The sequence below is a fragment of the Bos javanicus genome, chromosome X (genome assembly GCF_032452875.1).
Source record: "Bos javanicus breed banteng chromosome X, ARS-OSU_banteng_1.0, whole genome shotgun sequence".
In the NCBI taxonomy this organism is placed as follows: Eukaryota; Metazoa; Chordata; class Mammalia; order Artiodactyla; family Bovidae; genus Bos; species Bos javanicus.
The window spans coordinates 108,660,910-108,671,326 of NC_083897.1; the positions used below are offsets into that span (position 1 = coordinate 108,660,910).

Genomic DNA, 10,417 nt, shown 5'->3' on the forward strand with positions numbered 1-10,417 from the left:
TTATTTGTTAATTCAATTACTTAGTTGAATTATTTAACTATGACAATTCAACTATGTTCACATGAACTCTTTTAATCTTGGAGCATCTTGTGAGTCTAGTGTCCTGGAACAAGAACTTTGTGAAATAACACTATAAATATGTTAACATCCACCAGGAATGGGCTAACAGTGTAACCAGAGACTAACATTCTAACCACTTTACTAACCATCATGACTTTTTGATTCTTAAAGTACATGGGCATAAATACATAATTGTCATTATTCTGCATGATCTACATGGCTTTTCAATGTAAGTCATTAAAAATGCTGCTTAAAGGGAGTAATTGAGGACTTCCCTGGTGGCCCACTGGCTAAAACTTTGTGCTCCCATTATAGGGCACCTGGGTTCGATCCCTGATCAGGGAACAAGATCCTGTATGCTGCAACTAAGATCCAGCACAAGCAAATAAATGAATAAATAAATAAAATTGTTTTTAAAAAGAAAGCAATTAATTCCAATTCTTCTGTTTGGTATCACATACGCTACAGACAATTACTTATAATTTTTTTATAATTGGTATGTGATAGTATTCCTGATAAACAGAAACAAAAATAGCATACTTTCTTAATACAATGCTTTCATGATGACAAAAATGTTTTTCCAAGGTAATTTCTAGATACTGATATGTATAAATTCAATTAAATTGGGATTTGAAGTGAAAATTATGTAGTCCACCTCACAATGCAGCCATTGTTTCAAGCCATCCCTGCTGAATTCCCCTATTAGCAGTTAATAATATTTTAAATGCAAAGGGTGTGGGGCAATAAAATGGTTTGATGAATACATATTATCTCCATTTTTCTTTCTACGATCTATCTATATTTAAGAGTTTCTCTAATAATTGTGATTTTTTAAGGAAAGTTTAAGACTCTTTCTATTTAAGAAATAATGCATGAATTTGTCTGATACTCTAATACATGATTTTGCCTGGTTTTGTTCCAAATTTCTCATGTTCCCAAACTCTATTTCATTGGTTTATTTATTTTATTTCTTCCACAAACCTAGTATGGTTTAAACTTTCCTTCTTTTCATATTCTTTAGGTATAAGACCGTGAGGATGAAATTTAGACATGTAGCCTAAGATTAGATACTATATAAATTAATTACAGCTTCTAACCGGAAAGAGTTTTAAGTATACCAGTAATCACTGAAATAGGGAGTCTGTGATGAATGTCAGCCAAAGGTTACAGTTGAGGTATTATGGTTTAATGGAAAGGGAAATGCTTTGTGGAAATACAGAGTTTTGATAGGATTAAAGAAGGAACAAACCTTAGATGTATGGATATGGGGAGAAGTAGGGCATGCCAGTACGTGCATAATGTAAGCAATAGATTGGTGGCGTATGAATGGAGGTAACAGCAGCCCACTGCTGAGGTGGAATCAAGATCATATTTATATAGACACTGAGTGACAGAGAGATCCACACTAATAACGGGAGCAAAGAGAAACTGCTGACTGGACAATCACTTCCAGAGAAGCAAGAGATAATGATAACTTGAACTAAAAGCAATGGAAACTGAAACAAAGAAAGATGGGGCCAGACTTGGAACTCCTAGAAGGCTCGTATCTTAATCACCGCTTGCAGTTGAGGGATGAGGACAGGGAAAAGGCAGACATAAAAGATGAATGATATTGGTGACTTGTGCAGGTGAGACTGGGACAGGACACTGGCAGTATCATTCAAAGAAAGAGGAAACCTAGAGAAAAAGCCCTTGGAGGGGCATGTTCTGGTGTGAAATAACCCAATATCAGCTCCTGATAGAACCCTAGGACTTCACAATGCAGCAGTCTAAACTCAGATTTTAAGGAGATACACTAAGCTGGAGGCTAGAGAGAGGTTTAGAACTGAGTAATGCGGTGAAACTGGAGAAGGCAATGGCATCCCTCTCCAGTACTCTTGCCTGGAAAATCCCATGGAACGAGGAGCCTGGAAGGTTGTAGTCTATGGGGTTGCACAGAGTCGGACAAGACTGAAGTGACTTAGCAGCAGCAGCAGCAATGCGGTGAAACAATTAATTTGATTATGCATAAAAACATCACTGTTATTGCATTATTAATAAAGCAGGTATATCTTGTTGACTCATGCATGGAAATACATACCTAAGTACATATTAGCTTTAAAACGGCAAGTCATTTTATTTTTATATACAAGTCTGTTTATTTATACTTAGATGTAGGTTAGTTTTATTTTTGTGTACAGATCTGCTTAACAATCACTCAACTTCTGGGTAACTAAAGAGCCTTTATAAGTAGTTTATATTGTCTAGACCCAAGGTATGCAGCAAACCCAGTCTGGAGCAAAATGGGAAATAACATCTTTCTAACAACAGGCTTAAAAGTCCTAATCCAGTAATTTAAGATGTTTCCTTTCTCTGGTAGCAGAGCTGAATAATACCTAGCTGCCAGACCACCATTCACAGGGACAGCTAAGAAAACAAGGTACAGGCCACCGAAAACAAGACCAACCAATCCACCTTGTGTTATGGTACAGGTTTCACAATGCAGATCACCTGTATTCAAAGGTAAACTTACAAAACGTTTGTAAGATATGTTTGCTGTCAAAAATGGGATCAACGCCACTGGTAAGCCAGCAGCCTGTGTTACATGTAAGATGCATCGAAAAAGACTGTTTCCTATTAGGCAACAGAGAGCAGCATTAAGTCCAATATGTTAATCCATTTTCAAGCAGATTTCTTTCTGCTTCTAGAAGTTCGTTAATTTTTCTGGCTATGATATCAATTAAGTTCTCCTTGATAGTACCATCTGGTCCATGATTTTCCATCTTGAGCCTTACACTCTTCTCCCAGCAGTTGCTGCCTCCTCCGGTCTTCATCAGGCAAGTGAGGGCTCACCCCAACCTTTGCTCAAGTCGCCTATGTGCAGCCATTTTGGCTGCCACAAGGCAAGTCATTTATATGTTCTTTTATTATATTCACAGTCTTTGTCATCTAGAGTTGTGAAGAAAAAATGACAGAGACTGAAGATTTGTCAGAAAACTTTCCAGTGTAGGTCAAAATACTTGTGAGCTCATGGGTGGACTGAGAGAATATTACACTGAGTGAAATAGACAGAGAAAGACAAATTATGTATGATATCACTTACATGAGGAATCTAAAAATATACAACAAAGGAATATATATAGCAAAAGAGAAACTGACTCACAGATACAGAAAACAAATTAGTGGTTACCAGTGAGGAGAAGAATGGGGGAAAGGGCACGATATGGGTAGAGGATTAAGAGATACAGAATACAATGTATAAAATAAAAAGCAATAATATATTGTACAGCACAAGCAATTATAGCCATTTTTTGCAATAACTTCGAATGTAGTATAATCTACACAAATACTGAATCACTATGCCATACCTTAAACTAATACAAGATTATAAATCAACTGTATGTCAATAAGGAGAAGGCAATGGCACCCCACTCCAGTACTGTTGCCTGGAAAATCCCATGGATGGAGGAGCCTGGAAGACTGCAGTTCATGGGGTCGCTGAGGGTCAGACACGACTGAGCGACTTCACTTTCACTTTTCACTTTCATGCACTGGAGAAGGAAATGGCAATCCACTCCAGTGTTCTTGCCTGGAGAATCCCAGGGATGGGGGAGCCTGGTGGGCTGCCGTCTATGGGGTCGCACAGAGTCGGACACGACTGAAGCGACTTAGCAGCAGCCGCAGCATATGTCAAGAAAATGGTTATTCATGGAATGTCTATGAATGTTAATTCTATCTGGCACCAAAACAGTTATGGTGAAGATATAAGGAAATATAAGTTGATCATTCTCTGTAATGACTTATAATCTTGATGAGCTCAAACAGCATTCTCATCTGAATCTTGATTAGAGTATTATATTTTCATTTGTTATATCACCATAGATTATGTCTCATATTGGGCCATAAGCTCCTTGAACTAAAATGTCTTCTACTTCATTTTAGCCCAAACAGACATAGTTGACTATTTGTTCAAACTATTAACCACACACAGTAAGTCAACATATTCCTATTCTGAAAATCACAACCTTAGAGAAAATTTATAAATATTAATAATAGGAGCTTGAAATATATTACACAGACCCTTTATAAAAACAGGAAAAATTACTACCATGTAGGAACTAACATAAACAATAACTTAAACTTAATTGCTAATAGTCTGCCTCTGCTCTTTAGGGGGGAACTTTGTCAGAAATTGATTGACTTCAGTTCAATAGCTGACATCGACACAAGTGGATCCTTTCATTTCAGGACTTACCATATACTGACAGTTACTTTCTAGAATGAGGTAGAAAATAAGGCATAAACATCAACAATTAGTTACTAATTTCAGGACTTCAACAATCCCATATAATGTGCTAAAATTCATTAACAGGGCCATGTTAAAGGAGAGGTAGGGATAGAGACGGAGAAGGCAATGGCACCCCACTCCAGTACTCTTGCCTGGAAAATCCCATGGACAGAGGAGCATGGTGGGCTGCAGTCCATGGGGTTTCGAAGAGTCGGACACGACTGAGCGACTTCACTTTCACTTTTCACTTTCATGCACTGGAGAAGGAAATGGCAACCCACTCCAGTGTTCTTGCCTGGAGAATCCCAGGCATGGGGGAGCCTGGTGGGCTGCCGTCTATGGGGTCGCACAGAGTCGGACACCACTGAAGCAACTTAGCAGCAGCAGCAGCAGGGATAGAGAAAAAAAAGTGGCCCCGGAAATCAAGAAGGCAGGTGCAATAACTTTCTAACCAACAAAAATATCATGACTATCTTGAGTATTTGCTATGTAAAATATACTAAGTGAGGTGCCAGATAAAAAGAAATATAAGATGGAACGTTCCCTGCCCTCAAAGAACTTCTACTCAAACTGGAAGCAAACCACCACCCCCTACATGTAAGAACACAAAAAAACACATTCAGAGAGTGAAAAAGAATCCTCTTATAAGGTTTTTTTTTAAACAAGTTATACAAAGAGTAAGGCAGAGTCCTCAACAAGTAATTGCATGAAATAAGCAATGAAAATAACTATAGTTTATATCTACTGAAGGCTAGCAACCTGAAAGGTAGGCAGATGAGGAAACTGAGGCACAGAAAGATGACATAATTTGCCCAAAGCCACACAGCTGGCATCAATGGAACCCCAAACCAGGTCAAATGGATTCCAATGTCCAAGATGTTCCACTTAGACATGCTGCTTTCCTGCTATGGACTGAACTGTGTGCCTACCAAATTGGTATGTTGAAGCCCCATCCCCAATATGACTAAGTGTGGAGATAGGGCCTTTAAAGAGAGAACTAAGGATAAATGAGGTCGTGAGGGCGGGGTCCTAATCTAGCAGGCATGGCATCCTCATGAGAAGGGGAGGGGACGCCAGAATTCTCTCCCTCTCTGTACACACACCCAGGGGGAAAACCATGTGAAGCCACAGTGAGAAGTCAGCCAGGTAGATAGGCCTCACCAGGAGCAAACCCTGATGGCACCTTGATCTTGGACCTTCATCTGCCAGAACTGTGAGAAAATAAACTTATGTTGTTTAAGCCACCCAGTCTGTGGTATTTTATCATAGCAGCCCTAGCAGACTAATACACTACCTGTAAAAGAAAAGACGAGAATCTTGCCTTGCACCAACAATGGGACAATACCCACTGCTTTTAAATAGTTTAAAACCCTTTACTTTATTCCTAAGTTCTCCATCTGCATGCATGTGCTCATGCACACACACCTTTCAATCAGTAGTGATATTTAATTAACTATGCAAATATCTTCTAATGGATAATTGTGGATCACCTCACTAAACCCACTGGTGCTTCACACTTGCACAGTACAGGCTCTTTTTTGGTGGGTAGGGGAGATAAGAGAAGGAGAAAAAGAGTCTGGAATGTACTGAAGAGCTCCTATAAGCCATTTAAAATACTTAACGAATGTTCATTGGGAAATCCCTTATTTTAAGTCTCACACGTACTATCAGTTTTTCAGCTAACTGCTGAAGGCAACATTAATGCTTTAATAAACTAGGTAATAATTGATGTAATGTGTAGTATCATGTAGGATAATGCTATTATAAACCATAGTTAACAGTTTAGAAAATCAATAACATATTAAACTAAGGTTAGTGCTTCTGGGAGCGTTCTTTGGCGAACAGTTGTTTTTTGACAGATTGTGACTGCTTCTTCTGCATCTTGGAAGTTAGAACATGTTCTGCTGCCTTAGTGACTGTGGAGAGTTTGTGTCTCTGGAAAAATCACACATACACACAGACACACACCAACCAGTGAACCACAGAACCACATTGCATCTTCCCTCAGCGGAGCTGCTTGCTTACAGGTCTGCAGGTTGGGGAGGAGGCAGGGAAAGGGAAGGCAGCTAAAGTCTGGGCCTGGGGCGTGTTTCCTTTGCTGTCTCCACACACGAACCCATGTGCTGGTGTTGGGTAACTAAAGAAAAGCTAGAGCAGGGTGACCCTTTGGCAGTTTTCTTTAAAAGCGAGTTTGCTGTTCCCAGCTGTCAGGGGTCATGCTAACTTGATGGAAGAACTCTCCACTCTGTGGCTATTCACTTCACATCGCTGCTTCTAAACATCATCGTGAAACTGCCAGAGAGAGACAGAAATGCAGATTCTTGGCAGACTTCCAGGCAACGGTTCCCAGGGGAGGACCATCTGTGTTCTGTCAGAGGATAGTCCCTACCTGAGCTTCCAGAGAGTCAGCGTAGAGAATAACTGGGAAGTCTTTGTGAGGACAATAGACAGTGAGCATCACATTGACTTGTCATTCTGGAAAGAAGTGAATTCATGGCCTGTATGTGTGAATCCCCCACGCCACATGCCCAGGCCCTTCATTAAGCATTCCTCTATAGGTTTTATCCTTTATGAGTAAAATCTCATTTTATACTTACTTTTTGCTGTTTGTTGTTCTACAGGAAAATGTTACTAACATGAACACATTAACATACCACATACCACAGGGGCAAAGCTATGGTATATCATCATTTGTAAAAGGATAAGAGAGGCAGTGTAATGTAGAATGAAAAGCATTCCACTGGGAGCCAGGAAACCTGTGTTCCTCTTCTGGGCTTGTGATTAAACTCCTGGGTGATCACAAGGAAGTGACAACATCCCAGGACCTCAGCTTTCTCATATGTCCCAGGGAATTGGCTGAGATCTAATCCAGGTCCCTTCCACACAACAGTATTCCAGGGATAATTGCATGGTTTCTATGTAGAAGTCATTAGGCTGAGTGTTTTCCCATACCTTTGATCTTCAAAACACCCTGTGAAGTAGGTGTCACCATTACATTTCATGACTGAAGGGCCAGGGCTTGCAGAGAATAAGCAATGGGCCAGAGACACAGCCTGCAAGTGGCTTGGCCAGAACTGTGTATTCTAATGATGATGCTGTGCTCTTTATACAGACCAAACTGCTACGACTGGACAGAGCTACTTTTTGTCATCAAAGCTCTTCCTTGAGGATCTTGGACTTCGAGGGCCCAAGAGAGGGGCAGACTATTATCACTATATTGAGCTTTTAGAGTGCCAGCTGATTATCAGCCACTTCCCTAAGCCCCCAGACCTCCTGTTTGTCACTACCCTAGACATCCCCCCTCACTTACCATATGATCCATTCAGCAACCAAGGCAGCATGCCTGGGCCTGCCTTCCAGGATCCTTTCCAACATTAGGGACTGTCCCCATAAACAGAGTCACAGTGTCATGTTCCAGTACGGTGACAGACGTGTGTATGGGGGCCATTCACCTACATGGCAAGTTGAGGAGAGATGCAGCCCAAATGCAAACAGACCTTTCAGAGACTCACTGCCAATGAAAGGAGTGGAGGGGCACATGAGGGGTGTGGGCCACAGCATATGCTGACTTGAAAGCTGCAGGGCAAGCTCTTTAGGAAGACCTTCTTGAGATCTGGTGATTTCAGCTAAGACCCTGAGGTCAGACATATCTTGATGGTGTCGAGTTCCTTGGAACAATCAATCTGGGATGGGGGCGGGGGGAGAGCACAAGCTAAGGTCCCTGACCTAACCCTTCTAAGAGTGACACGAGGTTACCATATGGTCAGCAGGCAACTGACCAAATCATCTCTGATAGGCTTCCTCTAACAGCCTGTAAAACTTTGTTGCTCCAAAGGCAAATGTTTCCTTAATGTGTAACCCATGGCCTTTCTTCCACTGACTGGTGCCCGCTGCCAACTTCACAGAACTCACTCACACATACCAGCAACAAGACTGACTGCCCTAAAAGCCCGCCTCCAAACTAAAGTGCTCCACTCCCTCATTCGAGTTAGATCAGCATTGCAGTTTGGTGGCCTTTGAATAAAAGTCAATTGCTTTGGGGGTCTTTTCTTTTTTTTCTTTTATTTTTTTTACTTTACAATATTGTATTGGTTTTGCCATACATCAACATGCATCCACCACGGGTGTACATGTGTTCCCCATCCTGAACCCACCTAGGCTGACAGCTTCCTGGCAAACACGCTGACGTTGCTGCAGCTTTCTGTGGATGGAGACCCACAGGCTCGTCCCCACGGGCAGCCGGGAGTGGCTGTAGCCGCTGAGCACATGCGGTGCCCACCTCGGCCTGCAGGTGTGCTCTGTCTAGGAGCAGCCTGCAAAGCTCTGTCTGAGAGCCGTGCCCATGTCCTGGGGCAAGGACTTGATGGAGAGGACTTCGTCTTCAATGTAACCAATCTGTTTCCAGAGAGTGCCTTGCAGATGATCTCATCCACTCTCAGTCCATGAACTGGCAGGACTTCCTGAGAGTAAATCCTGATAGCGAGTGGGCTGTCTCTGCAGCCTGTATTTCTTCTCAAGGCTCTAGAGGGGAAAGTGGACTTCCCTGAACCCGGGGCTTCCTTCTCCACTGTGCACACTGCTTCTCTAAGTTGCTTCAGGGTCCTCAGCTCAGATGGAAAGCACTGCCTGAGTACTGGGAACTCTGTGTAGTTACTGGTTTGAGGGACCCGGCATCTCGTTCAGGCTGTGGAAGCCACACTCTGTGAGGCAGAGTTTCAAAGTTCTCACCAGCTGCTTCTGGGTAAAGCACAGCTCAGGGAAGATCTGTTCTCTCACTCTCAGAGCTGACTCTGCCAGTTATGAGTCAAATGATTCCCTGAAAAGTTATCATTGAGTAAATCCTCATTTTTATGGGAGCTGTTTTATTGGAGGGCTGTTGAAAATCTCCTGGCAATGATGTAATCCATCCAACACTGACAACTCAGCAAAGGCTGTAGTTAATCTCTGGAATTCAGCAGTCAGAAAGACTCTGTCCCGGCCTGTTGCACAGACCCTCTAGGAGTCTTATGAGACCACCTCATCCTCTGTTTTATAAAAGAAAATTCTGTACCACAGACTGTGGTCAAGATGTATAAATCAAGATGAAAACAGACACCAAAGCCAATGTTGTGATGACAGTCTAAGGCAATTTATTTACTCCTTCTTCAGCAAGCCCCTTCATTCAAGGAGCCCTTTGAGGAAGGGTGAGGAGTATTAATTACAGCTTACAGCAGATTACAGATAGCAGCATCTTTTACACATTTCCTTTCTTGTCAAAACAGACACCACATCTCAGAGGTAAGCATTCTCATCTGTAATTGATGGTTCTCATTAATAATACCATAAATCTGTCACTTTCTACAAACATGCATTATCTCACTTGATCCTAACAACAACATTAGGAGCAATAAAGTCTATGGGAATTTAATTTTGTTTGGTGGCTTCAGTTCCAGAAAGTCTTCAAAAAGAAGGTGGACTTTGACCTTTGTGGGAGGAGGCATGGAAGCTGCATGAGTACTTTTCCGTGGAAGACTGCATTTCTCCACATCTAAGGGGTACAGACTTCAACACTGTGCTGCTGACCCCATGCAGGTGCACAGACCATCCCTCTCTTCCTGCCCCTTCATCCTTTCTCATTACAGATGCTCCATTGCCTTACCTCTTGCTACTATTACTCTGCTCCCGAGTCTCTTTCCATATGGAAATACGGCAGAGGGGTGTAGGGTAATGCCTAGACTGGGGGTCCAGAGACAAATTCTAATCCTAATTTAACAATGGTTGTATGATGTCTGACTAATTTTATCTGTTAAAAACCAAGGAAAGTGGTTGACATGATGATCTCTTAGGACGCTTCTTTTAGTGTAGGGCTATGGAGAAGGCAATGGCAACCCACTCCAGTACTCTTGCCTGGAGAATCCCAGGGACGGGGAGCCTGGTGGGCTGCTGTCTCTGGGGTCACACAGAGTCGGACACGACTGAAGCGACTTAGCAGCAGCATTCACAGAGTGAGACGGGGTCAGGGAAGCCCAGGGGCTGTTGAGGCACCTAGGGACCTGCAGAAACAGAAGCCTTTACCATACCTGAAGCGGAAGGTGTCCTGACAGCTGGTTG

At 42.2% G+C, this 10,417-nt stretch overlaps 1 pseudogene; it reads right to left on the minus strand.

The window, feature by feature from the left end:
* Positions 1-2,227: 2,227 nt before the first annotated feature.
* LOC133242859 (transmembrane protein 126A-like) lies at positions 2,228-2,908 on the minus strand (annotated as a pseudogene).
* Positions 2,909-10,417: the final 7,509 nt, after the last annotated feature.